General features: G+C 39.0%; 1 protein-coding gene across 1 annotated transcript in view; it reads left to right on the top strand.

The window, feature by feature from the left end:
• The first annotated feature begins 8,114 nt into the window (after positions 1 to 8,114).
• The window catches only part of SNTG1 (syntrophin gamma 1), a 437,638-nt gene continuing 417,809 nt past the window's right edge, over positions 8,115 to 27,943 (top strand). The window contains 1 exon segment of the mRNA XM_075213502.1: positions 8,115 to 8,507. The gene's annotated coding sequence lies outside the window, so the exon portion shown is untranslated.

Consider the following 27,943-nt stretch of genomic DNA (forward strand, 5'->3'; position numbering starts at 1 on the left):
CCACAGTGTAGTATAGAAAGAATGCAGTGTGTACACAAAAAGTTCAGTCTTGGCCTGCACCTTACATTGGGCACAGCACTCACCAAAAATTAGCATTGTCCCTACTAGAATCACAACATTTCACATACTGTCCTGCTCTCTCCTACCTGTTCTTCTCACTTTTCACCACCTGTGGCTGCAGGTTTCTTTAGTAGCGGCTTGTCTGGATCCTGGAATGCTGGGGGCCCTATTTGGAAAAAATGGCTACATTTAGATAATTCCAAACAACCCTGGTGTTAAATTAATACCACCCACGATTAATAATTAGGCTTTCCTCCAGCTCCAATATTATAATAATGTTCCCCTTCATCATCGCCATGCCTTATAATCACACTGCACCCTCAATGCTGCTTTTGCCCTCTTCACCTGGCTCCCCTACATCACACTATACTATGCTGCTCCCATCCCCCTTTTTCAATCCCACTGTGCCATGCTGCCCCCCCTGTTTTTTAACCCCACTGTGACATGCTCCCCCCTGTTTTTTAACCCCACTGTGCCATGCTGCCCCATTTTTTAACCCCACTGTGCCATGCTGCCCCCCGTTTTTTAACCCCTCTGTGCAATGCCCCCCCCATTTTTTAACCCCTTTGTGCTATGCCCCCCTCATTTTTTAACCCCTTTGTGCTATGCCCCCCCATTTTTTAAGCCCTCTGTGCCATGCCCCCCCTTTTTTTTAACCCCTCTGTGCCATATCCCCCCCACCCCCCCCACCCCCCCGTTTTCCTCCATTTAATCACCTCTGCCTTTTCTTCTCTCTTCATTCTTTGTCCTCTCTGCTCCTCTCTGCTCCATTCAGACTGAATGCTGGGCGTGACATGATGACGTCACATCCGGTCTGAATGGAGCAGAGAGGAGGGACGCCGGCGCCTCGATCACGTGCGTATGTTTAATTTTTTTTAACTAACCTGCTCTCCCACCAACGACCGAGCAACCCCCCCCCCCCCCCCCGGCGCAAAAAAAAAACATAGAAAAAAACAACAACAAAAATTTAGTTTTGAAGAAAAAAAAAGTTAAAAAAAAATCATCGACGCGAGGGCCCAGGCCGGGCCCTCTGGCATGCCACTCCCCCACCCTCTCGGTGGCCCTGGATGCAAATAGTAAATGTCCCAATTACATTCTACTTGGTAGACATTCTCCTGGCTGACAAGGGACACCGCCGACCAGAGAGATGATTTGGCGTACAAAGATCTAGCTGCAGCACTGATGCTGTAAAGTATAACTCACAAGCGCTTGTCCCACTTGGAAGCCGTTGGAAAAATGAAGAGGTAATAGGTAGATGTTACAGTGATAATCCACTTAATTCATATTACATGAACGGAAATAAAACCCCGGAGTTCTGATCTTTGAGTGGTCCAGAGGTTCACTGTGCCAATAGAAAAATAGGCCTGACACGTTTCTCTGTGACAAATACGGTTTCATCAGAGGAATGATACTATATATTCAAAGAAGCGCTATTAAAAGCCAACCCGGGAATCACGTGACATCATCCGGCCAATTAGAAAATTGTCCTGATTGTTCATGTTTATGATAGTAATATACACATAAAGCTACTTAAATGTAGTTATGGTGAACGGAAAAAATATGCCGACGAGTATAACAGAGCCAAACTCTTCAATAACACTAGCCGACACCTGGTGGTGTTGGATGAACTATCACAATTTGAAATAAAACAAATAAAAAATACCAACATAGTACATAATATAAATCTACAAGCAAAACAGCTAAATGACTACATTCAAAATATAAGCATAGATAAAAAAAAACATATTTGGAGAGTCTAAAGCTACATGGTCCCACTAATAACAATATACTCAGAAAAATTAAATATAGACAATACTAAATATTGGATAATTAGACAAGTAAAATTAGATATTATATATATATATATATATATATATATATATATATATATATATATATATATATATATATATATATATAAAATATAATAAGACAAATTAAAAATAAAAAATAAAAATAAAAATATAGAATTATAATAATAAAAAAATATAGAGAGAGATTTATACATTCCTAAACATATTATCAAAATAAAAAACAACAAGATGTGTGTCAGAGACATAATAAAAAAATGATAAATAGCACCCAATTAGATAATACCAATATGCCCATATAAGATATTATTCGGTTCTATACTCTTATTTAGACCATGGGGAACCAAAGTATTTAGTCTAAAAATCCAATAGGCCTCCCTACGACAGAGAAGATTAAATCTGTGGCCTTGTCTGGGGGTAACATTTATTTGTTCAATGGCTCTAACTTGAAGCCCTTCCAAAGAGACCCCTTTACAAACATTAACACGTGCAGATAAACTATGTGTTTTGATATTTTTAAGAATGTTTATGCTGTGTTCTGTGAAGCGCACTCCCAAGGAGTGGATAGTGCACCCCACATATTGTAACCCGCAGAAACAGTTAATTAAATAAATAACATAGGTAGATTGACAATTCAGAATTTTATCAACGGGGAATGTCTCCCCAGAAAAATGAGAAACATAAGACATACATTTGTGGTCCACAGACCTGCAGGTTAGACATCTATTTCTACCACAACGGTAAAACCCATTGGGTCTAGTACTAAACCAGTTTTTATTGGTCTTAATATCAATAGCTGGCTTAGCTAACTTCATAGGACCACAAAAGCTTGGTGCCAACCATTCTTTTAGATTGTGAGATCTCCAGAAGACCACATTGTTAATTGTTTTTGTTAATAATATGTCTAATATGAGGGGCATAGCTATTGAACTGTGTAGTGAAAGCCATAGATCTCATTTCATCTTTTTCCTTCTTGGATCTCTGTTTAAAAAGGTTCATTCTATCAATATCCTCCACATCCTTCGGGACCCATTGTAACACCACAGCTGGACACCCTTGTTCCAAAAAGGACTGATATAATGTGGCAGCATGTTTCTTAAAATCATTCATGGTTGAACAATTCCTTTTTATCCTCAGGAATTGACCATTTGGGATATTGTCCCTCCAAAGCCTTGAATGATCATTCTTGTAATGTAAAAAACTATGGGCATCAACCGGTTTAGAAAATGGTTCAGTATAGATAACATTATCACTTACCTTTAACGTGATGTCCAAAAAATGAATAGAAGAACTACTATGGCTGCTGGTGAACCGCAAACTTAATTCCTTTGAATTCATTTAGATTACTAGGAACCCACACCATAAATAATAGGATGACCAGGAAGGGATTTGTGTATTTTTGGTAAATGATAATAAGTTGGGATCCCCAGATATTGTATAAAAAGAATCCAAAAAGAATCTTTGGAAATTACGTTATCGGCAAGAGCAGAATCCCAAAGGTCTCTTAATTAAGGTTGGAATATAGATGTAGGGTTAGTATTCAGCCTGATGTAGAACCTAGTGTCATTAAGTTGTCTCACAGCTTCAAGAACATAATCATCCTTATTCTGGATAACCAACCATGCGGTCCACTGTTCATTATTATATTTTATATATATATATGGTTTCTTAGCGTCTGAGATTCTGTATTTGTTTAGATAATTAAATAGACTACTAAAGAAATAAAATTCAATATCCATGCATAAAATAAATAAATCACTGGCCAGGCTGAAAAATGTTTTACACCAGAGGTCTTTACTTTCTTCTCTGTGGTGAGTGCAGGTTGTCAGGCATGTTGAAAAACAGATATTAAGCTTGCTTAGCACTCCCTCTCCCCAGTAGTTGCTATATGTCTGCCTAAAATGTGTAATGTTAATTATGTGTGTAAATGTATAGATTACACTGTTCGTAAATGTCACCAGGTGTGTTCTTTATGCACCAATGGATCTCCTATCTCTCCTCAAATGAGCAACCATCATTGAAGGTCTTTCCAACCCTGAGATGTTGCAGACTTAGACCTGATAGCGGTCAGCCATGTTGTCCTGGAAGTGTTGTCAGTCCTTAGACCACTCTGCTAAGGGTTAACTTAAGGCAGGTTCCAGGATGTTCAGCTCCTAATGGGATTATGCCATTTTAGTGTGCAAAGTAGGAACGCCTTTGATCCTCCCAAAACTTTCTCAGACTACCTGGAGTTGACCACCGCAAGGGGGCATGATGGAGCGTGATTTGCAGGAAAAGGCAAGGGGGACAGCCCTCCAATACAAAGGTGCCTAATCTCGTGGGGAAAATGTATCTATAATCTGAGCTGCTGAAGGCACAACAATGTTGGAACTGGATTGGGGTTAAAAGGGTTTCTCACACCTCAGGGTTAAACTGTGGGACAGTGCTAACAAGGAGTCACAACTCTGGTTAGGTTGGTCTAGGATCATAGCTGTGAGCAGATCTTAAAGTCGTGTGGCTCAGTGACAGTGACATCACTCCAAGATAAACAGTAACTTCAACCCTTTTAGGGTAGAGTTGGCTAGTAGTCTCTGTTTATGTGTGGTATATCTTGCAATAAAGTCCCTGTTGGACCCTTCCAACTGTTTGAATAAATCAGTCTGAACTCATAAGGGTATTGGGTTTCTTCAGTTAGCATATAAGGCTGGCAAAAGAGCTATCACTAACTCTCTTAGTTTGTACCAAGTGGTCAGAACTTTAAATTCCACCATAATACCGTGAATTTGCTGATTTTCTTTGGCAAAGGCCTAGCAGGAAAGCTTCCTCCTCACCGCGAGTGGGACATTGCTATAGACTTCATGCCTGATAAAATTCCTCCAAGAAGGCATGTGTACCCACTGTCACTACCTGAGATGCATGCCATGTCTGAGTTCATTAAAGAAAACCTCCAGAGAGACTTCATCAGGAGGTCCACATCACCAGCTAGAATGGGATCTTTCTTTGTCTAGAAAAAAAATGATGGTCTTCGCACATGTATCGATTATAGGGGTTTAAATTCCATCACAATCAAAAACAAGTATTCCATATCCCTCATCTCTGAGTTACTTGTTTATAAAATTAAGGGTGCCAATATATTCAATAAGCTACATTTATGAGGGGCTTAGAATTTAATCTGCATCAAGCAGGGGGATGAATGGAAGACAACGTTTAGTACTCACCATCTGGATTATGTAATGCTCCAGCAGTATTTCATTCATTCATGTGTTAAATCTTTTGTGACATCCTCTATGAATTTTTAGTGTTATAAGACAATAGTCTTGCTGTCACGATTTGTATGAACTAGGTTAGTTACTTGCTTATATTGACTCAACTCTACAGGGAGATGCAGAGTATAACCCACCTAGAGGGACCTCTGCAATGGAGTTGGGATTTTGTTGCAGGAGAAGCACAAGTCATGGTCCTCCAAGTGAGTTACCAGCGAAGAAACTAGATGGTATAGGATGGTCAGGCAATCCGGGCCGAAAGCATGCAGGCAGGTAAGCACACAGGGGTGATCCAAAGGAATAATCAAAAAAAGCTGAATCGATACTGTGCGGACAAAGGTGTAGGGAGATTGTTTAGCTGTAGGGGAAACGCTTCCCATAGTATGTATCACAGCAGACTAATTAAGAGTTGTACCTGTGTGGGGCCTGTAAAAGGTTGCAGCCCTGATCACTCTGTCTCTCAGACCTGGGGAGGAGGCTGGCTGCCTCCAGAGAGAACCTGGTATGGGTGAGCAAATAACCTTTGTTTGGCATTAAAGTCTGGGACAAAAGGTCTCAGACTTGAGAGAGGGTCTCTAAGAAATGTATATTTAGTGCCAGACAGGCAAGGCTTTTGTTTATTTGCACATGCTCAATAAAACTGGCTGAGGTTAGTTGTTCCAGAAATCCTACATTTTTGTGATTTATTGCTTTTCAAAGCCATCTAACCCAGGTGATGGTACCTATTAACCTGATTATGTCACACTTACTAAATAAGTATCATAAAACTTTTCGTACATGCTTAATTGCCGCCACTTATCAAATGCGATTGTGTAAAATCTCTCCATGAAGAAATTACGTCAGTTATATAGTAAGTATTCTGAAAATTTATGACGGGATTATTGCAGCCAAAAAAGTGAGTACCACCGATTGCAAGTCCATGTTAGAGCATACATACAAGACTGTTATCCTTACTGCTCAAGACTTAGACTAGCCCTTTAGATGGAGCAAGAGATACAGCAGAAAACAAATAACTTTGAGATGGCCAGAGATGTCCAGAGATGGATTCGGATGTGGCTGCATGCGCTTGAGTTTGGCACGTCCTACTGTAAGTTGACTACATCAAAACGCCCCTTCCCTGCCTGGTTCACTTCAAGAAATCATAGACCGTAATAAGTGTCCTTTGCATTTGACGATGAAGCAAACAGGGCTGCATTTATAGATGTGGGCATGTACGAAGTGATTTTGCATACAAAACGCTCAAAATCGGCAGATACGTGCCTTGATGAATCAGTCGATTGACAGTTGATCATAAATCCAACTGCGGCTGCAAAAATGTGCTTTTCCACAGTGAAATCAAGCTGTTTTAGAGTTATGCCCTTATGCCCAGAGAGATTGATACGGGGCAGGGCAAGTTCAAATAGAGTACAGGTGGGGTGTGCACATGTAAGTATAGGACTACTGTACCCACCGTACTTTAGACCACTCCTTCCCTCCCCTATTCCACCTATCCAGTTGCAAGCTGGAGCAAGTGTATAAGTGTGCAAATCTGCATATGCACAAATGCATACGGCTTTTGTGGGCATGTGCTGTACAAATTTGTGAGTTTTACTCCATGCAAACATTTATGCCCAACTCAGCATCAAGCCCAATTACTTAAATAAACTAATCTTTTGAATTCCTTATTTACCTCTTAATTTAACTCCTAAATTGACAAGGAATCCATTTTTGTTCTTGAAATAGTCCAAAGGGAATAAAAAAAAAGAAGCACAATAGAACAACAGTCCTTCCTTCTAGCAAGTAATAATAAGAACAAAGGAAGGGGTTATTATGTAATCATCCAATCAGAGCAGCTTGCATCACAAATAAGGCTGCAATTTGAGGGCCAAAGATAGCGCCTACATTTGGTTTGCAACATTGCTGCCAACTCAAAATCAAGCCATAGCGATTAAATTATCATCCCTAGCCTGTAGAGCTACAGAAATGGCATACTATCCCCTGGTGAGAGAGGAGAAGTGAATATTAACTGGTTTGTTATTAAAATAGTCCATAAAGGGTTTAAATTAATTTGAGCAATTCTGTTTGTTTGTCATCTCTCTGCTATATGTATCCCATGTGTCCAGTTTCCACATGACAGTCATCTTTTTCCACCCAAAATCCTTAACTCACAATGCATATTTTCTCACATTTCAGACGACTGATACCCCCAAACTGTTATTTGATAAGTAAGGAAGAAATAAGGAGGTATAACATAGCTTTATAACTAAAATGGTGAGTGTCATATTTATATTCTTTTGAATCTTACTATTTAGAAATTGCTGTGTGTTTTTGTCATTTGAATATTTGTGTGCATGTACATTATAAAAAATAAAATTGGTGCGTTCCTATCAGTTTCCCTACACTGACAGTCCTAGACTTTGCAATTCTTTCCACAGTGTCACAGTGATATGCTTATGTGACTGTTGGTCAGCTGCTCAGAGCATACTTGTGGCAGATTTGTTGAACTACCTTCTATGAATCATAGGGTGCGCTGCCCAGCTGCAGTTAGATTATCAAGGTAAAATTAATTGAAGTATAAACTGGAATTTAGCCTTTGTTCTGCAAATCTAGGTAGTAATATACTAAACAATATAGCTAAAAGTTGTAGAAAAGCTAAAACGATCTATCTGTCTGCTTTACCAGTGAGATAATGTTTGTGAAAGTTGGAATTCATGATCACTGAAGTACTAAGAGGCTATTATCCCATAAGGCATTTAATTAGATTCGGTCATTAACATCGGTGTTATTATTATAGCGTAAATTGTACTGAATAGTAATGCAAAGAAAATCAGTCTGAACAAGCTATAGTGGTGAATGTTATTTGCAGCCAAAACGAAATGATTGTATGAAAGCCCCATTCCTTTCTAATAAGTGCACTTGCTGTGTGTAATGTAGCCCTGCAGATGCAGGATTTATTGCACTATGCTGTCACAATCCATGTCACGTTTTCTGAGATGTCACAGGGGGCGTGTCTGCCTGTAGATGGAGAACGAAGGCAGGGAGATTTGCAGCTGTGTGAACTGAGTTGGTGCTGATGATGTTGCCGTGTGCTGTTCTACAGAGACGCTCTTGAATACACTCTAATGAGATGGCAGTAGAAGTGCTGCAGTTCACATCTCCTAGCTGGGGATTTGAGTGACCGGTGTCTATTCTCTAGTGAATTGAAAAGCAACTTCCAAGAAACAGTTTATCATAGGGAGAACTGCAGCCTGGCTGAGAATGGATTTCCAGGATAAAATCAAGCATTGAGAAAACCACATAGTAATTAGGATGAGGCTGAACACGTTTTGGGATGATTAGTTTACCCCGGCTATAGGAGTGCATGCTTTCACCTGTTTTCAAGGATTGCTACATTATCACCGCATGCAACTGGCTGGTAAGTGCAAGTGATTATAGTCATTTTCATTTGTGTTGCTGTCTTTTCATTATGTGTTTTCCCACTCATGCAATGGGAATTAATGCACATCAGCTTCCTGTTTACACCACTAAATACAGCATAGTTTTACAATTTGACTACTGTTTAGAAAACATGATGTAGAATCCAGTCAACATTCAAATGCAGCGACTGGGTAAGTCGTATTCTCCAGCAGCAATAGTTAGTGTCCTTTATACACAACACGGACATGCATGTAAGACATTAGAGCTGCTTGTTCTATAAGCAAATCTGCATTTAGTACATTTACTATAAATGCATACATATTTATTGCATGTCCTGAAATGCAACAAACACTTTTGCACACCTGTGTATTACATACATGAACCTTACCCTGAGCTAAGAGTATAAATAAAGTTTTGGTGTTTTAATATTGTATATTAAATTCCCATCTTGCAAAACACTTGTTCAATAATGTGTCCCATAATATAGGTGGATACTCTGTCTCATTTGCATGAACTACCACACTAATACTAAAATACTGTCTACCTGAATTCCTTTTCTTTGATAAATATTCAGCTGAAAACATTACACTATAGCAAGTGAAGCAGTAATGCAGATTTATAGTGCACCAGTGACATTATACTAAGAGCTTGATCAATTCCAATCATTTCTGTGTAGGAGGTGTGAGAGGGCTTGGAGGTTCCTATGGGTTTTATAAACTTAGAAAATGATTTCTCTTTCCCTGTTTAACACTATTGCAGTGCACCACAATGCAGTGAATAAAATATATTTGTCATGTACAAATGTATGCCAGGATTTGAATGGTTGTACTGCATAATATTTGGTTATTTAGAAAAGTGCTTGAGTGAAATATACAGGAGGTAGGTTTCTTACTCCGTATATTAAATGGTTATTATTCTAATTCCAACATCCTCAGGTCGCTTTCCAGAATGAATGCTTTTCTAGAAAAACTAGATGATAATCAATCATTGTGTTTCAAATTTGAACATTTCTATTCAACCAGTGACATGAGGCTCACAAACACATCCTGGGAATATATGTGAATGGTCTGTGTGTTAGCTAAGACTTTCCCTGAGGCACATAGACCCTAATGAAAATGTTTGCACTGTGGAACTTGCTTCACTGTTTTACTTTGGGTGAAACAAGCGGATGTAAATCTGTTACAAATAGAAAATGGATCTGTAGAAATACAAAGTAAGAGAACATCACATGCTGCTGATATAATAAATGATCATCAAAGATTCAGACTGCATTATGCACTCTCTAGTGAAAGATTTAATATGGTTAAATATTGAAGTATGTCTGTTATCTATGTAATGTTGTCACATTATGTTCTCGCATTCATTTACACACATTGTTCTAATTAATTTAAGCAAATTCTGTTTTGAAAGAGAAACAGAAATATATTAATACAACCATAGACGATTTACTTTCTTTATGCAGCAATCTATAGGGAGTACTGCTATGCCAAACGGCCTATCTTAAATAGAGAAGCAGACATATTATAATTATGCCTTTAAAATATAATACTAAAAGTAGTCAAATTATATATGTGCTTACATTTATGGATTGGACATTCATTTCTGCTTTTTTAAAAACAAAACAAAACACTGTTTTATATTGCATTGTATTAATGTGCAGTACAATTCTTACAATCCTAGAAAAACTGAGTCAAGGCTGTGTCATCAATCATTCAAATGAATTCTATTGAGCTTCATAATTTGCACATATTATTGCTGCCAGCGGTGCTAATGAGGTGCTGCATAGTTTGAATAAACATCATGTAATGTATGCAAGTATGAATTTAGAATGACAGGTAAAGATGCTGTATATGTTTATTTGTACATAGACTTATCTTGGTAAAAAGGAAAGTGGAGGTCATTTATCCACGTGTCATAGAGTTTCTTTTGTAGTTTACTTGTTAATTTGTGTGCATTGGTCATACAGGAAGTCTCTCCCACATCAATCTCATGTCTGTAGGGTCCGAGTTGTGCATACTCCGAAAATTACATTATTATAAAACATTATTACATGTGGAACAGTGGACACCGTAGATTTTATTGACATCATGTTCCCTCAAGTAAAGAAATAGTCTGACTCATAACCAAGAGCCGACATTTCAAACAGTGACTTATATGGAACAGATAATAAGTGAGATTAAAAATCATGTACATCTGAAAGCATAACAAGTTGATTGCAGCTTACAATACATAGTAAGTAACAAAAAAACAGCTGAATTTGCATAATAATTTTGGTATTACAGATAAAAAAAAAAGTAACACAAAAATAATTGATGAAAACTCAATGAAAACTACCTTGCTCTAAACAATGCTGAAATCAGACTTTGCTACAAAGCATCCTGTGCTGTGTGATGTAAAAGGTATCTTTTTTGTAACATATTATTAAACTGTCACACAATATTGTACTCCTCTCTGACTGCCCATGTGTCTATGATGTCATAGGCTAATTTGGCACAGGCCAAGATTGTTCAAAAGAGGATACAAATGTATCTACAACATTCTAGAAAATGATAGCTACAATCTGCTTTGGGTAACACCTCTGCTCTTCTTTTTAGAAGTTTTGCTACATGTACTCCCTTAGAGTTTCAGAGAAAAAGGTTGGGCACCATAGATTTAAACAAGAGCAAGCCAGTTATAAAATGTCAACAAGACTGTGTGCGTGTCACCAATGAGGGACCATTTAATATTTTTTTTTAGTGTCCCATAAACTACATCTTGAAGGCTGTTTTGATAGACATTCCAAATTTTATAAATATTAACTCCTTTTGAAATATCCTAAAACTTTTGATGCTTACCAACGGAATTGTTTTTTCAAAGCATGCATCTCTGAAGCATGGATAACAGCAACAGAAACTGTAGTTCAATGCCCAGAAAAAGAAGAGCGATCCCAACCAACAGCCCATGCTGTTTGGTGGGGCGAGAACATGCTGGTGGAATTGTTGCCAATCCTCATTGGGTGAGGACAGATGTTTTCATTCCATGGGAGTTGTTTGTGGACAAGAGCCTGCAGACTGCAGCCTTGGTGCCAGGAAATGTGCATGCAGTGTCCGGGAGGCCGCTACCTTATTGTTAGACTGACTGGTGATTACAGCAGCAACATATTTCTTTTTGTACTTTTATCATATACAAATATTTTCAAGGGGCAGAGACAGCCCAATTGTACTTGCCTTATCAGGCAGCAGAATGACCATTTGATAGGTCCAGCTGTCCCAACATTGTATCTTTTGAGCTTTTTACCCAAAGTCTGTGTCTTGTGTCCACTACATGTGCATTTACTCGTACTTGATCAGATTTTTCTTGCCCACACTGCTTGTGGAAATACACACACCACAAGTAGTTATTAATGTCACAAGAACATAGTGATTGCCTCTGTCTTTGTAGAGGTACACACCAAATATCTTACGTTGCAGTTCTACACTTAATATTAGAGTGTTCATTGTGTGTAGAGTAGATTGATTCAGAGGTGGTAGGTTTGCATGTTCAATGTTCTTTGTTTTGTAAAACTCTGCAAAATATTTAGAGGTATATTTACTAAACAACATCTCCACTTTTTCAAACCCGCAGATTAGTAAATACACCCCATAGTCACTAGTAATAAATCATGTATGATTTGTTTTTTAATGGAGTTGTAGAGAAAGTATATATTACAATATACTTATTGCAGAACTTCTGATGGTTTTAACTATGGCCAGGCAAGAACAGGAACCTCACATTAGAGGGTTGGCAGATTTTAGCCAGGAGGTAAGACTCGACTCGTCAGCTTATTAGGAACATTTTAATAAATACATAAATACAGGTGGCTAAGTGCCCCAGCCCAGAGTAACCCACTATGGGACTGACCCCCCCCCCCCCCCCCCCAACCCAGCCTGCCTCGAAACCTCTGCAAGAGTTTTTAAATACTGCCTTTGTTTAATTAGATTAGAAGTCTTCGCTATATAACATTTCAACATTCTATTCCCTCCTTTGACCCTTTCCTCCCCCCTTACTCTAGGGAGATAATTGCAAGTAGATGCTGACAAAAAAAACTATCCAAAATTGGTTAGTGTAGTTGGCCACCAATATCTGAAAAAAAAGTGTGATAAAATAGCAAGACGATAATGAGTACCTCTCAATATTATTGTTTGCAAGACATAGAGTAAAGATGTCAGTATTCTCTCTCACAGTGGTGATCAGGAATCCGTGGAACATCTCTTACCTACCATTAGGTTCAATAGAGAAAAACAGGACTGGCCTCTCCTCCACCATAGACCAGGCTCCACAAGACCGGCACTGTTTAAAGTACATTAATGAAAAAAATAAATACATAAATTAAATAGACAGGGTTTTCACACATTCACCCGCCCCCAAAACCTAAAACTAGCCCAGCACTATACAGCAGGTGTCCACAGTAAAAATAAAATGAGCACGGCATCCCCCTTTTGTAGCATAAACCAATCCCAGGCTGGTCAGTGCAGAGCTGTTGACTCAATGGGGACAAGGAAAGAAAAAATCCTCCTATTAGCTACCAGCCCACAAGTAATTATTACACCTCTGCTCATTATACCAAAAGAATAAAAAAACACAGCTTTCAAATAAACTTGCATTATTAAGTGACACTCCAAAACTATTGATCACCATTTTATTAAGTATAAAGAACTTTCTGGTCCTTCTTGAACTGTCATCATCATCATCATCATTTATTTATTTATATAGCGCCAGCAATGTCATATTCCAAATGAGGAAAAAAACCATAGAAAATACCCATAAAACAAAATTCATCGGCACACTATGGCCAACAACAATTAAACAAGCAAATTGAGGAATCCATGTGACTCCCTTTTGTTTACAACCAAGCACTAAATTTTCCTATGTGATTGGCTGCAGGCTTTATTTTTATTTATTTTTTTTACACATAGGACACTGTACATGAACATGTTTTATTATACATGGCTAGTGCACCTCTACTGAATAGGTTCTACAAAAAGTATAGGTCTTTTAATTGAATGTTATTGCTTTACTTTAAACTTTGTTCTTATGTAATCAGGATTGGCACTAAGGTCATTGGGGAAGGGACGGCTATTTGCTCTTTTTTTTTTTTTTTCAAAGCTAAGTTCACAGAGCTTTGTGAGTGCAAAGTCATCCATATTGTGGAAAACATAATTATTGGTGTTTTTTTTTTTTTCTTCGTTCACTCTCAAAGTAATTAATTTTGATCAAACTGCTCAATGGAGCAGAGCAGGGGCAAACGCAGGATTTGTAGAGGGGGTTTCCACACCACGCCGGCTATAATTTTAGAGAGTGCTTGGCTGCTCTCCAACTCTTCCTATCCGCATAATATACATGGGCAATGCTGCGTGCACTACTGTTAGGTGCATGCAGCTCTATCTTTTCGAGCAGAGCCATGTGAAGTGGGGACAGGGTCCAGACACCTCAATGATACAGTGCCCCAGGCATGGAGGGGGTTTCCAGGCACTTGGAAACCCCCGCTCAGTTTGCCTATGCAGAGATGGAATGCTAAAATGACTCTTAACTAGGCTGAGGCAGTAGAAGATGTATGTGGGTGAGGTGGGTGCTGTCTCTTAGCTAAATTGGCAAGAGCGGCATGCTGATTAACAAATATAACGAAGGCAACTGTCATCCCTATTAGGTGGCTTCAAGTGGAGTAAAGACAGAAAAGCATGAAATATTTGTATGATAGTTTCCCTGTGGACTGTCACTCAGCTGTAGGGTAAATGTAGGATTTGCAAGTGATTTATACAAGATAATAACTTCTTGCCACTTGCTGATTATGGAACTACTGGACTGGATTGGACATTGGATTCATGCCGATCTGTGGTAATTGTACCTACTCCTTCTAGCACATAATTGTAAGCAGCACTCTACCCTGAGTTGTTCATGCCCATTTCCCATCGGTCAAGCTTGCTATTTAGTTTTTTCAGAGGATTGTCCAAGGTTACAAGTAACACAATAAAACAAGCTCTCCAGTGACTCTTTCATTTCCTTGTTAATCAGTAACTATGCAGATGTTTACAGAATGAGATGTCCTATTGTTTTACTCAACCAAATAATGACTATTGTGCATCTCTGCCTCTGCACTGTTCCATCACAAGCATTTTAACAATGTTCACCCCTTAGGGGGCACATTACATCAGAGTGCACAGTAATCTCATACTTGCCAACTCTCCCGGAACGTCCGGGAGACTCCCGCATTTCGCGGGAGTATCCCGGACTCCCGGAAGAGTGTGGCAATCTCCCTGATCTGCCCACTTCCAAGTGAAGTGGGCAGAATTCAGTTCAAATGCAACGATTCACTGGGAATCGCAGCGTTTGGCCCCGCCCCCACTCTAAAATGACGCAATTTTCGGGACCCCGTCCCCTACACACCCACCTCTCCCTGGCAGCTCCCGGAAGAACCATTTTAAATGTTGGCAAGTATAAGTAATCTTCCATTTCACTTTGGAAGAGGAAACAATATAGTACTACTCCTGTATATGCCCATCTGCAGAAGAACAGGCTTTCTTGTCCAGTTTAATAATACTATAGGGTCAATCTACCTCTGTCTTATAGAAAATGACTGACACATGCATTCAATCTTATTTTGTTGTTAATGTGTGTTTATAAAGTACCAACATATTTCAGCAAAAATAGTGTATGTTGTTATGTCATTGACTTGCTGTTCTTTAATGTGCATTCTAAATGCACACTCTGTTGTTGGTTTCACACTGTATCTAAAAGAAAGAAAAAAAAATATTCCTTTTGTGTATGAAGTCTACAAACAAGAATTTAAATTGAGAGGGCAGGAATTATATGAGGTCAGGTGAGAGCCATTTGTCACTTTCTAAATCAATCTGTTTGTTCTCGTCAGTAGTGAGCACAGCTCATTGTTGGAGCTTGTACATTATTTTGTCCAGTTTGTCTTAGGCCACCGGTGTGTCACATGACCGATGGGTCAAAGAGCACTGTGTATGTTGTCATGTAAGCCGCTTGTGAAAGAAAATATGTCTGGGTTGAGAAAAGGAGAAACACTGTTTTCTCTGACCTTGGTGAGCTGATTTCTGCTCCAACACTAAATTGTTTTCTAGTATCTGTTGCAGCTTTTTTCAACTGTCACTAAAATCTTCTATTCTGTATATCATCTCCCCTTAGTGGTATGTAACTATGTTTTACAATAGATTATATATTAAACAATATCTATTATGTTAACAGTTTTCTTGTGCATGCATTTATATTTGTTTGTGGCTTTATAAAAATGTTGACCTCTTTAGATTAATGCCTCCATGTTTTAAATATAAGCTGCAAGTATTTTCACAAAATGTAAAATAAAATATTTAAGATTTATTCAGGAAGATCATACACAGGCCTTCTGTGTGTCCAGATTTTTCCATGACCTCGCTAATTTTTGCCATTTAAATTTTGTTTACTTTGCTTCAGTTCAGGACTAAAAATATAATAGGTAGCAATAGCTTCCTGTTGTCATTCACAAAACTGGTCGCAGTCATGTAATATTCATTATGCCCTGTTACTTGTTCTATTTTTACTGCATTTTGGACTAAATAAAGAAGTAAAAGAAGGATTTTTTATATAAGGGCAGGGATGTCCTGGTTTTATTTAAAACAATCTGTATCTCTAAACTTTAAATAATGAAAAAATGCCCCCCAGCCCATCCCAGCCCAGTCTGCTCCTGAGTGCCAGGATCTTGCTGAACTGAGCAAATTGAGGGGTTCACAAACAATTGGGATTTAAAGGATAAATTCACATGTACATATATACTGCTAGTTTTGTTTCCTAAGTGTTCATTCACTACAAAGCGTACTCTGCAAATTACAATCACATCTCACTGAGCAAATGACCAGCGTACAGAGCCCATTCTGTGTGTAAGTATAAAAACCTGAGCTCCGTCCAGTGGCTACTATGACTTGTATGCAAGTCAGAGCTTCAATCTTTTGAGAGGTATTTGTCATACTTGCCAAATCTCCCGGAAAGTCCGGGAGACTCCCGAAGTTCGGGTCAGTCTCCTGGGCTCCCGGGGGAGCTGACATTTCTCCCGGATCCAAGATTTCACAGAGAATCGCGTCATTACGCCATTTTGGAGGGCGGGAGGGGGCGAGGCGAGGCCAATCGCTGCATTTTTGCCCCGCCCCCGTGACGCACAGTACGGTTTTGCTGGGGGCGGGACCAAAATGACGCGATTGGCATTGTCCCGCCCCCTCCCAACCTCCAGTCACGCCCCTTACTCCCGGAAGCAAGTTTCCGGGAGTTGGCAAGTATGGTATTTGTCACAGACTAGTGTACACCACAGACCTCACAATGGCAACTATACAATGCAGAAACTATTCTGGTGGCCAGAATACATAACTGAGCACTGTTTCCAGTTGTTAATTGAAATAAATGTTACATTAATAAACAGACATTTAATGTTGTTGTTTTTTTTTTTTTTTGGAAATTCTCATTATTTTAAGTATTTTCGTCCAGCAATATTTAACTTGCTCTGCCTACATTGTAAAAAAAACAAAAAAGCAAAAAAAACTTTTTTTTAAAACTAGAAAATATAGTTGTATCATTTCAGATTTATGGGTAGGTGATTTTCTTTTCATAATATTCCAATCAATTACCAATGCAAAGATGCGGATGTGACCCCTACAGGCCAGTTATTCAAAATCCCTATGTCATTGTCATATTTTCTGACATTGCAGATATATGGGATTGTGTTCTGCCAACATATTTATATGTTTAATAATTCCTTCATGTTCAGTGTTAATTACATAATGTGCTGAAATATCTGCCAGCCATGTCAGTTTAACATAAAACTGTCTAAACTTTGGATGATATTCTGAAAAATTGCACTTAAACTTTGTATATTCTGCATTTGCTTCTAATGTTTATTTTTTTCAGATAAGTGCTTGGTCCCACTATAAGCAGAATTACAGTGTCTGCAGGGGGTTCAGTGCTACCGGGCTGGCAGCTGGTTGTAGGAAGCAGCTGCTCCCCCTACATCTATAGTAGTTCTGTCTTTGAGCATTGCCATAGGGGTTGTGTGTGGGGGGGGGGTATATTTTTCGAGCCTGTCACTGCATGTATACCTAAGAGAGCAAATCACAGGCCCCCTTGGCCAGAATCGCAATGCTGCGCTAAATTTTTCTATGGGGTCTGACAATTAAATGTTATGCCCCTGGTTCCCAAATACATGAATAACCACTATTCATCTCTCCTTATCGTTTTACTATGTATTGAATCATGCTAATCAAATATAGTGTTAAAATGGAGGTGCCAAAATCAGAGTTGTTTTAACAAAGCGACATTTGCCCTGAGCCCACCAGGGCAAGGGGTACAAAACTTCACAGATAGGAAATGCTCTATAATAACTTTTGTCTCCACTCTCTGGTGTCCGAGTAAGACAAGAGGCAACTTATGTCCTCTGTTAAGGAGATCCTAAGATCATCTATGTTATATTATTAAAGCTAGCCTCAATCTTAATCTAATAGTCCTAATCCCAACCTTTATGTAACCGTAATCCTAGCTCAAGATCTTAAACCATCTTGCAAAATGGTAAATATACAAGAAAATTAATCATTGTAATTTTCACCAGTGATTAGATAGAGGTGAATAGATGCAGTTAATTGCATAGAACAGGTTTTATTAGGCAAAGTTATTGCATTCAACAGGCTGTTTCACTACAGTTTAACTAAATAGAAAAATTACCTCATGGGTCCCATTTGGGATCATTGGTTACAGATCATGTAATCTGTCAGAAATAATTAAGTGCAGAAATATAATTGCTCATGCAGAGACCTTATTGTTTGTGCAGTGAAGTATTTGTTTTTATTAATGAGATAAATGGCAAAAGAACTCGAAGGAAACTTAACATACAGAAAACATATGATGCAAAAAAAAGCCATTATATTGCATGGTTCAGCGTATCATACATTTATATTGCAAATTTGTTTCTAAACTACAAATATGCAGTGGTATGTGACATATCTTGATGTAAAAGAATTGTATGACACCCACCCATAACCAGTAAAACATCAGACAGGTACTGTGGGAAAGACTTATGTCCCTAGTGATTTATTAACCAGCATAAACATACATTAAAAAGCCAATCAAATGTATAAGCCAAAATCGAATTCCCTCAACAGGTAATGATTTCTCATGGGGATTCTGGCGGGTAGGGTTGAAGAACAAAACATTAATCTGTAAAAGACACACACATGCACCTCTCCTTTGGTTTACACAGCTTTTTAACCACTATAGTAGACTATGTTTAGTACATATTATGCAGTATAAGGTGTTTCTTTCTTACTCAGGTATTAGTTGGGTTAGGTTTATGTTTAGTGCTTAGATTAAAATTTGAGATAAGTTTGTACTAGGCCTTTGCTTTGCAATTAACACTATTAATTATAAGTTGAATATATGAAATTGGATTCATGTTGAGATGCATTAGACCACACAATATTCCTGCATCAATTGACAACAGTGTTGAAACACTACTCTGTGCTGTTCTCTCACAATCAGTCTGTGGGCACAATCAGTCAGTAAGGAAGAAACGTTATAAGCCCCCGATATTAAAACATTAGCGACTGGAAATTGTTGCAGCTACTGGTGGTTTGGTATTGTTGGAATGAGGAAAACAGGCATAAAAGATGAACCAGTCATTGTAGGAATCTTAATAACGGAATCTGCTGGCAACCATGACTGTCCATCACCATTTATGTTAACATGTTCTGCTTTGCTGCCACCATCAAGCAAGCTGCGGGAGTAACAAAGATAGCAACAGCGATGACCATAGAAACTGAAGTGAGATGGTATTCCAGTAGTTCTTCGGAATAAACTCTGTCCTTGGTGATGACGCTTCTCAACATCACCTCTTTAAATCCTGTTTTATATTTGTTAGAAGATGACATGAAAGCCTTCATACGTTACTGTTTACTATAATATTAGATAGGGATGAGCGCGCTCGGATTTCTGAAATCCGAGCCCACCCGAACGTTGCGGATCCGAGTCGGATCCGAGACAGATCCGGGTATTGGCGCCAAATTCAAAAGTGAAACTGAGGCTCTGACTCATAATCCCGTTGTCGGATCTCGCGATACTCGGATCCTATAAATTCCCCGCTAGTCGCCGCCATCTTCACTCGGGCATTGATCAGGGTAGAGGGAGGGTGTGTTAGGTGGTCCTCTGTGCTGTTTAGTTCTGTGCTGTTTAGTTCTGTGCTGTTTAGTTCTGTGCTGTTTAGTTCTGTGCTGTTTAGTGCTGTGCTGTGCTGTGCTGTGCTGTGCTGTGCTGTGCTGTGTTCTGCAGTATCAGTCCAGTGGTGCTGTGTGCTGTGCTCTGTCCTTCTGAGGTCAGTGGTGCTGCTGGGTCCTGTGCTGTGTCCTGTTCAGTCCAGTGGTGCTGTGTCCTGTGCTCTGTGCTTCTAAGGGCATAGTTATTTCCCCAATATTCCCCTGTGTTTAAAAAAATAAAAAAAAGTTTTTTTTATAAAATACCAAAAACTACTTTAATATTTTTTAATTACCACAAAATTTTCACAACCAATCCTGCAGTATAAGCCCATTGGTACTGCAATATTACCAAGTTCACACATTCAGCAGTAAAAGTCCAGTGGTACTGCAATATTACAAAGTTTACACATTCTGCAGTATCAGTCCAGTGGTGCTGTGTCCTGTGCTCTGTCCTGCTGAGTTCCGTAGTGCTGCTGGGTCCTGTGCCGTGTCCTGTTCAGTCCAGTGGTGCTGTGTCCTGTGCTCTGTGCTTCTAAGGGCATAGTTATTTCCCCATTATTCCCAAGTTTGTAAAAAATAAAAAAAAATTAAAAAAAAATAAAAAATTTAAAAAAAAAAAAAAATATATAATAATTATAACCAAATTTGCAAAACCAATCCAGCATTATAAGTCCATTGGTACTGCAATATTACCAAGTTCACACATTCAGCAGTAAAAGTCCAGTGGTACTGCAATATTACAAAGTTTACACATTCTGCAGTATCAGTCCAGTGGTGCTGTGTCCTGTGCTCTGTCCTGCTGAGTTCCGTAGTGCTGCTGGGTCCTGTGCCGTGTCCTGTTCAGTCCAGTGGTGCTGTGTCCTGTGCTCTGTGCTTCTAAGGGCATAGTTATTTCCCCATTATTCCCAAGTTTGTAAAAAATAAAAAAAAAGTAAAAAAAAATAAAAAATTAAAAAAAAAAAAAATATATAATAATTATAACCAAATTTGCAAAACCAATACAGCATTATAAGTCCATTGGTACTGCAATATTACCAAGTTCACACATTCAGCAGTAAAAGTCCAGTGGTACTGCAATATTACAAAGTTTACACATTCTGCAGTATCAGTCCAGTGGTGCTGTGTCCTGTGCTCTGTCCTGCTGAGTTCCGTAGTGCTGCTGGGTCCTGTGCCGTGTCCTGTTCAGTCCAGTGGTGCTGTGTCCTGTGCTCTGTGCTTCTAAGGGCATAGTTATTTCCCCATTATTCCCAAGTTTGTAAAAAATAAAAAAAAAGTAAAAAAAAATAAAAAATTAAAAAAAAAAAAAAAATATATAATAATTATAACCAAATTTGCAAAACCAATCCAGCATTATAAGTCCATTGGTACTGCAATATTACCAAGTTCACACATTCTGCAGTATCTTGTGCTACATATAATGGAGAGCAAAAATTTGGAGGATAAAGTAGGGAAAGATCAAGACCCACTTCCTCCTAATGCTGAAGCTGCTGCCACTAGTCATGACATAGACGATGAAATGCCATCAACGTCGTCTGGCAAGCACGATGCCCAATCTCCTAGTACAGGGCATGTAAAATCCAAAAAGCCCAAGTTCTCAAAAAACAGCAAAAAAAGAAACTTAAAATCATCTGAGGAGAAACGTAAAGTTGGCAATATGCCAATTACGACAAGTAGTGGCAAGGAACGGCTTAGGCCCTGTCCCGTGTTCATGACTAGTGGTCCAACTTCACCCAAGGATCAAAGCCCTCCTCCCCCCCCTACAAAAAATTTAAGAGAGTTATGCTGTCAGCAACAACAACAAAACAGCAAAGAACTCTGCCTTCTAAACAGATGACATCACAAATCCCCAAGGCGAGTCCAAGGGTGTTGTTGGTTGTGAACCCTGACCTTCCCATCACTGTACGGGAAGAGGTGACTCCATCCAGCATTTGCAGCACGCCCTCTGCATATGCTGGAAGGATCACCCACAGTCCAGTTACAGATTTGGCTAATGAAGGTGTGAATGTTGTGCACTGGGAGGAGGATATTGATGTAGCTGGCGCTGAGGAGGATGTTGATGATTATGATGCAGACAGATACCAAATTGCATTTCTCAATTTCTATTTATATTCTAGATTATATAACGGCTGAAAAGTTTTCTGTTTTACTCCTAGTGGAGAGGGGATCTGATGCAGACAGATACCAAACTGCCTTTGTCCATTTCTTTGTATATTTGAATTGCTAGTTCTACAGTCTATGCAGGCTGCTTTATTTATATTCAACTACAAGTGTAGGGCGGGGGGGGGGCATAGATAGCCACCAAAGTAACGTGGTCCATTTAATTTCACTTTCTAGCTCCACAGTCTGTGCAGCCTGCTTTTTTTTATCTTCAAAGTATTTATATTTACAAGCCTTGCAATCTAAATTAACTAGAGGTAGTGACGTGGTAGAACTCCAAAAGGCAGTTTGGAAGCCCCTGTACAAACTGGCTCTATTTTTTAACTGAGTTGTCCCCCCTCCAGTGTGTACTCGGAAAGAGTTTTTAGTGCAGCGGGGAACCTGGTCAGTGAGCGGCGAAGGAGGTTGCTTCCTCACAACGTTGAAAAAATGATGTTTATAAAAATGAATAATCAATTCCTCAATGAAGTACAGCACTGCCCTCCAGACAGTACAGAGGGACTGTGGTTGTGGAGTCCAGCGGGGACGAATTGATAATGTGTGAGGAGGAGGAAGTACACACTGTAGGGGGAGAGGAATCAGAGGTTGAGGATAAGGACGACATCTTTCCTCAGTAGAGCCTGTTTAGTTTGTACAGGGAGAGATGAATTGTTTTATTGGTGTGGGGGCCCAAACAAACCAATCATTTCAGCCACAGTTGTTTGGTAGGCCCTGTCGCTGAAATGATTGGTTTGTTAAAGTGTGCATGTCCTATTTCAACAACATAAGGGTGGGTGGGAGGGCCCAAGGACAATTCCATCTTGCACCTTTTTTTTTGGCATTATGTGACCATTCAACAGTCGCTTGCCATGTTCAAAAAGTAAAAGAAAATGCCAACAAATTCAATAAATTAAATCAAAAGTTAAATGCCCTGTCATTATTTAAAACAAGAGGTTTTGACGTGCTAGAATTAGTGTAGTGTTAAGATGTTATAAACACTACACTTGGAAATTGGAGGAGGTAATGTGGCCCCGGTATCAAATTGGGTACCGGGGCCACCCCACTACGCAGTCCAGATACTTGTTTGGTGGAATTCTGACACGTGGAGGGTTTTTTAATTATATTGTGGCCTCGGTACCAAATTGTGTACCGGGGCCACCACACTACGCAGTCAAGATAGATAGATGCGTATCATAGATAAAGTACATTCAGTGGTGTGGGGCAAATTGAAAAATATTCAAAATGCACTGACATTATCAAAAACAAGAGGTTGTCACACGCTAAAACTCCAACATGTATATGATGGAGAGGATGGAGGAGCAGCCGTATGTGTAGTGTAATGCAGACCTGTTGAAGGTTTTTTTATATATTTTATTGTGGTGCCCAGTGCCCACTCCTCTACGCAGTCCAGGTACATTTATTGGTGCGATTCATAAAAGTTCAGGGTTTTTAATATATTGTGGTGACCCACTCCTCTACGCAGTCCAGGTACATTTATTGGTGCGAATCAAACAAGTTGATGGTTTTCTTATTATATATATTGTGGTGACCCACTCCTCTACGCAGTCCAGGTACATTTATTGGTGCGATTTATAAAAGTTCAGGGTTTTTAAGATATTGTGGTGACCCACTCCTCTACGCAGTCCAGGTACATTTATTGGTGCGATTCATAAAAGTTCAGGGTTTTTAATATATTGTGGTGACCCACTCCTCTACGCAGTCCAGGTACATTTATTGGTGCGATTCATAAAAGTTCAGGGTTTTTAAGATATTGTGGTGACCCACTCCTCTACGCAGTCCAGGTACATTTATTGGTGCGATTCATAAAAGTTCAGGGTTTTTAATATATTGTGGTGACCCACTCCTCTACGCAGTCCAGGTACATTTATTGGTGCGATTCATAAAAGTTCAGGGTTTTTAATATATTGTGGTGACCCACTCCTCTACGCAGTCCAGGTACATTTATTGGTGCGAATCAAACAAGTTGATGGTTTTCTTATTATATATATTGTGGTGACCCACTCCTCTACGCAGTCCAGGTACATTTATTGGTGCGATTCATAAAAGTTCAGGGTTTTTAATATATTGTGGTGACCCACTCCTCTACGCAGTCCAGGTACATTTATTGGTGCGATTCATAAAAGTTCAGGGTTTTTAATATATTGTGGTGACCCACTCCTCTACGCAGTCCAGGTACAATTATTGGTGCGAATCATAAAAGTTCAGGGTTTTTAATATATATTGTGGTGACCCACTCCTCTACGCAGTCCAGAAAGATACCTTGTTGCAATGTTTTGGACTAATAACTATATTGTGAGGTGTTCAGAATACACTGTAAATTAGTGGAAATGCTTGTTATTGAATGTTATTGAGGTTAATAATAGCCTAGGAGTGAAAATAAGCCCAAAAACTTGATTTTTAAACTTTTTATGTTTTTTTCAAAAAAAATCCGAATCCAATACCTTAAATCCGAACCGAGACCTTTCGTCAAGTGTTTTGCGAGACAAATCCGAACCTCAAAAATAACGAAAATCCGGATCCAAAACACAAAACACGAGACCTCAAAAGTCGCCGGTGCACATCCCTAATATTAGATTACCCCAACTCATGTTTACAATTTTTATAAAGATTACTGTTTGTTATACTACACCAAAACATTAATAAAACACTTTAAAGAGAAGGGACAGGGGTTTGTCTTTGTTTATATGTTAAATATATGTTTCGGCATGTATTTTAGTCGTACCTGCCAACTTTGACACTTTCTTTTCCAGGAAGGGGGGGGGGAGCTGTGTGGGGCCAGAGCTCGGAGATTCACGTCATTGACCCTGCCCCCAAACCGGCATCGCCATTTTGACCTATAACAGAGGGTGTGGGCCACAATGATGCGTGAGTCGTGTCACTAAGCCCCACCCCTCCATTTAACTTACCACACTGGCCGGTATCCGGGAGATCGCTCTTCTCTCTTGGGAGTCCGGGAGGACTCACAGAAATTTGGGAGTTTCCTGGACATTCCGGGAAAGTAGGCAAACATGATTTTAGTGCATTGATGTACTTGTGCATTCTTGTACAGATTCCATACTACTTATGCCCTGATACACATTTGGATACTGTCTTAGATTGAAGAATTGCAATAAAAACAGCAGCAATTTCTAACAATGAAAGCGCAACCTTTGAGAGGTGTGTTTTCTCAGGTGAAGCTGTATGGGGAAACAATGAGTTAATGTGGGTCAGTAAGATCAAGTGTATCGCAATATACATACTAGTGACTGTGCATTGCTGATTACAGTAATTGTAGTAAAAAAGGAAGACCTCCTTTTCATATGTCATCTATAAAAATAAGAAGCCTAAGATATTATTACCCTCCGAAATTGATTCAGGAGAAAGTGCAGAAACTGTACAATGGACCAGTATAGCCTGACAGCTGACAAGTAGTTCAAATTTGGGCAGCACGGTGGCGTAGTGGTTAGCACTGCTGCCTTACAGCACTGGGGTCATGAGTTCAATTCCCGACCATGAGTTTTCAGTTGCACTGTTTATGTGTGAGCCAGCTAGTGCATGCCCATATCTACAGAGACTGACCCAGCACAGCAGTACATTAACCCCTACCACTGTGGGCCAGTAGTGCAGGAGCAGTTAAGTATCTTATATTATTTTTTCTTGATATTTGCAGCAATAAAACATGATAAAAAAAAATCCTCCTTCTCATCACAGAGTGATAAAAAGGCCTCTATCTGCCTTCTTGAGTTATGTTAGCGATAGCAGTCATTTTTGTCTTTCAGAAATTAATATTAATTAGCCGCCAGTGTACTACATCTTGGACCTGACTCATGTTTGGAAATATGGCCAAACGCCACTTATAGCTGCCTACAACTTGAGAGGCGGAACAAGGGAGAGAAAGGGTGGATGAACGTAGCCCATGCTCTATGATGCAGATGCAGCCGATCCAAGTCCTGGGTTTCACGTAAATGCGCTTGTTTTCAGATGTATCATTGACACCCAGTACAGAGCTGTTGTAAATGCCAACTGATAGTGATGATTGTTACATTTGATTTTAAAAGTACTGATTAGCATAGAACATCTGTATTCAAGTAAGATAGATTATAAAAATGCATTACATGTACAGTATGCACTGAAAGCATCTTTATGTAAAAAAAAAAATTCAAAATTGAAATATAATATTTATATGATTATGTCGGTAAGTTGCTTTATTGCATGATAAAAATATTTGCGGTTTGATGTGATCTTTTATTGTACATACACTTGTGCCTATACTGCAGTCTGTTCTGTATGTCTATGTACTGCAGGTACTTTGTAGGCAGAGTGTAAATTTTGTACTCCCCCCACCCCCCAGCGCAACTTACATGAAAGTTGTGTTCGAACATGAATCAGGCCATGTATGTTTTTGGCTCATCCATACAGCAATATTAAAAGCTACAAGCCTGTTTTACTTTATTTTATAGTATGCTTTACATATGTAATTATCTGAATCTTTGAGTTTTCTGTATAATTTAGCTTTCATTTTATTTCAATCATTTTGTTAAAAGCACATCTATTCTGTAGGCACTCAGAAGAACAAAAGGTCACTTCACCTTTCCTTTTCTGTAGGCTTCAAAGATGTTTTATCCTAGGTGATAAATGCATAGTTTAGCTATGAATGTCTGCCCAGCTGTGGAGATCATGTTTATCAATATAAGAGGGGAAATGGCACTCTGGACTCATATAGTGATATTTAATGCTCAGGCTATAGGCCACTAGTACACCGCTGGCAGGGTAGAAGGCAGAAGGAGTATGAATCTGTGTATTGCAGCTGATCAATGCTAGTGTTGCATTACTTAGCACCATGGCCGGTGCTAGGATATCCAGCGCCCCTCCCTTACCCAGAGTTGGCACATGCTCCGCTTCCCCATACCTCTGTGCTTGTTCCAATGCCTGCTCTGTTCTGAGCAGGTACTGGGAATCTAAAGGGGCACATTAGCACTACTCTTACTGCTGGCATAATACTGGGCATCACTATTACTGGTTAATTGTTAATGGGGATTTATTGTGCTGCTGGTATATTACCAAGCAGCACAACTACTGCTTTACATATTAATTTTATTGTTTACATACTTGGCACTGCAAATGCTGCTTGGTCCTCCACAAATGCCTTGGTGAATGTTTTTTAGTGCATGTAGCTCATAGTAAAAATATGTTTCCTATTGCACCTAAGTGGAGATCCCCAATTAATTGCAAGTTTAAGATAATGAAATATCTTCATCTAGTTTATCTTCATTCAAAGCTAAATTAAATGTAATTTGCCACCTTTTGACAGAGTGAGTAGGTTGCTCATTATTGCAGTATTCAACACTATCAACTTAATTATAGCTAATGTAGCTGGTACTTGCAGTACAGTGAACGATTACAAGTGATTGAGAGAAATTATAACATCTAAAGACAAAGCTTTATTGCAAAGATTGACATATATACCCTATATAAAGGTGGAACAATAATTAATAAATAAATAATAAATCAATTTAAGGCTGGATTCTATGTTCTGCTTCATAGTTAGCTTGCCGCATTGTTAAGTTCAGTAGAAAGATCGCTATTTATTTTTTAAATCTGAATAATAATAATAATATCACATTTCAGGGCACGTGCCCATTTCATGATACTTGGAACTGCCCCAGAAAGCCAATTTGTGCATTGTTTTGTGACTCCATCTAAATATGCGCATGGTAAAAATCGTGAAATGTCACTTCAAAGTCAATTACAAAACTTTTGGACCATCCACTTTAATAATTAAAACTTTTCTCCTAAAATACTGGTGTTGCTTCATTTATGTATGAAATTGGTTATTAGAGTGAGGGGAAATAAAGACTGTGCCATGTGCCTTGTTTATGTTTTTGAAGGTTCTTTTTATGATATCAGTCAGTGTGCCTAGAAATGCCTCTCGTTAAAAGGAAAGTATAAGACTCGATTTCAGGCACTTGCAGTGTAGTGAAAAATTCCTTTTGCAGGTAGAAAGAGGCTGTGAACAGTTATTTAAACCAGGAAATGCCCCTGAAACTGTGGCCCCACG

The sequence above is a fragment of the Mixophyes fleayi genome, chromosome 5 (genome assembly GCF_038048845.1).
Source record: "Mixophyes fleayi isolate aMixFle1 chromosome 5, aMixFle1.hap1, whole genome shotgun sequence".
Lineage (NCBI taxonomy): Eukaryota > Metazoa > Chordata > Amphibia > Anura > Limnodynastidae > Mixophyes > Mixophyes fleayi.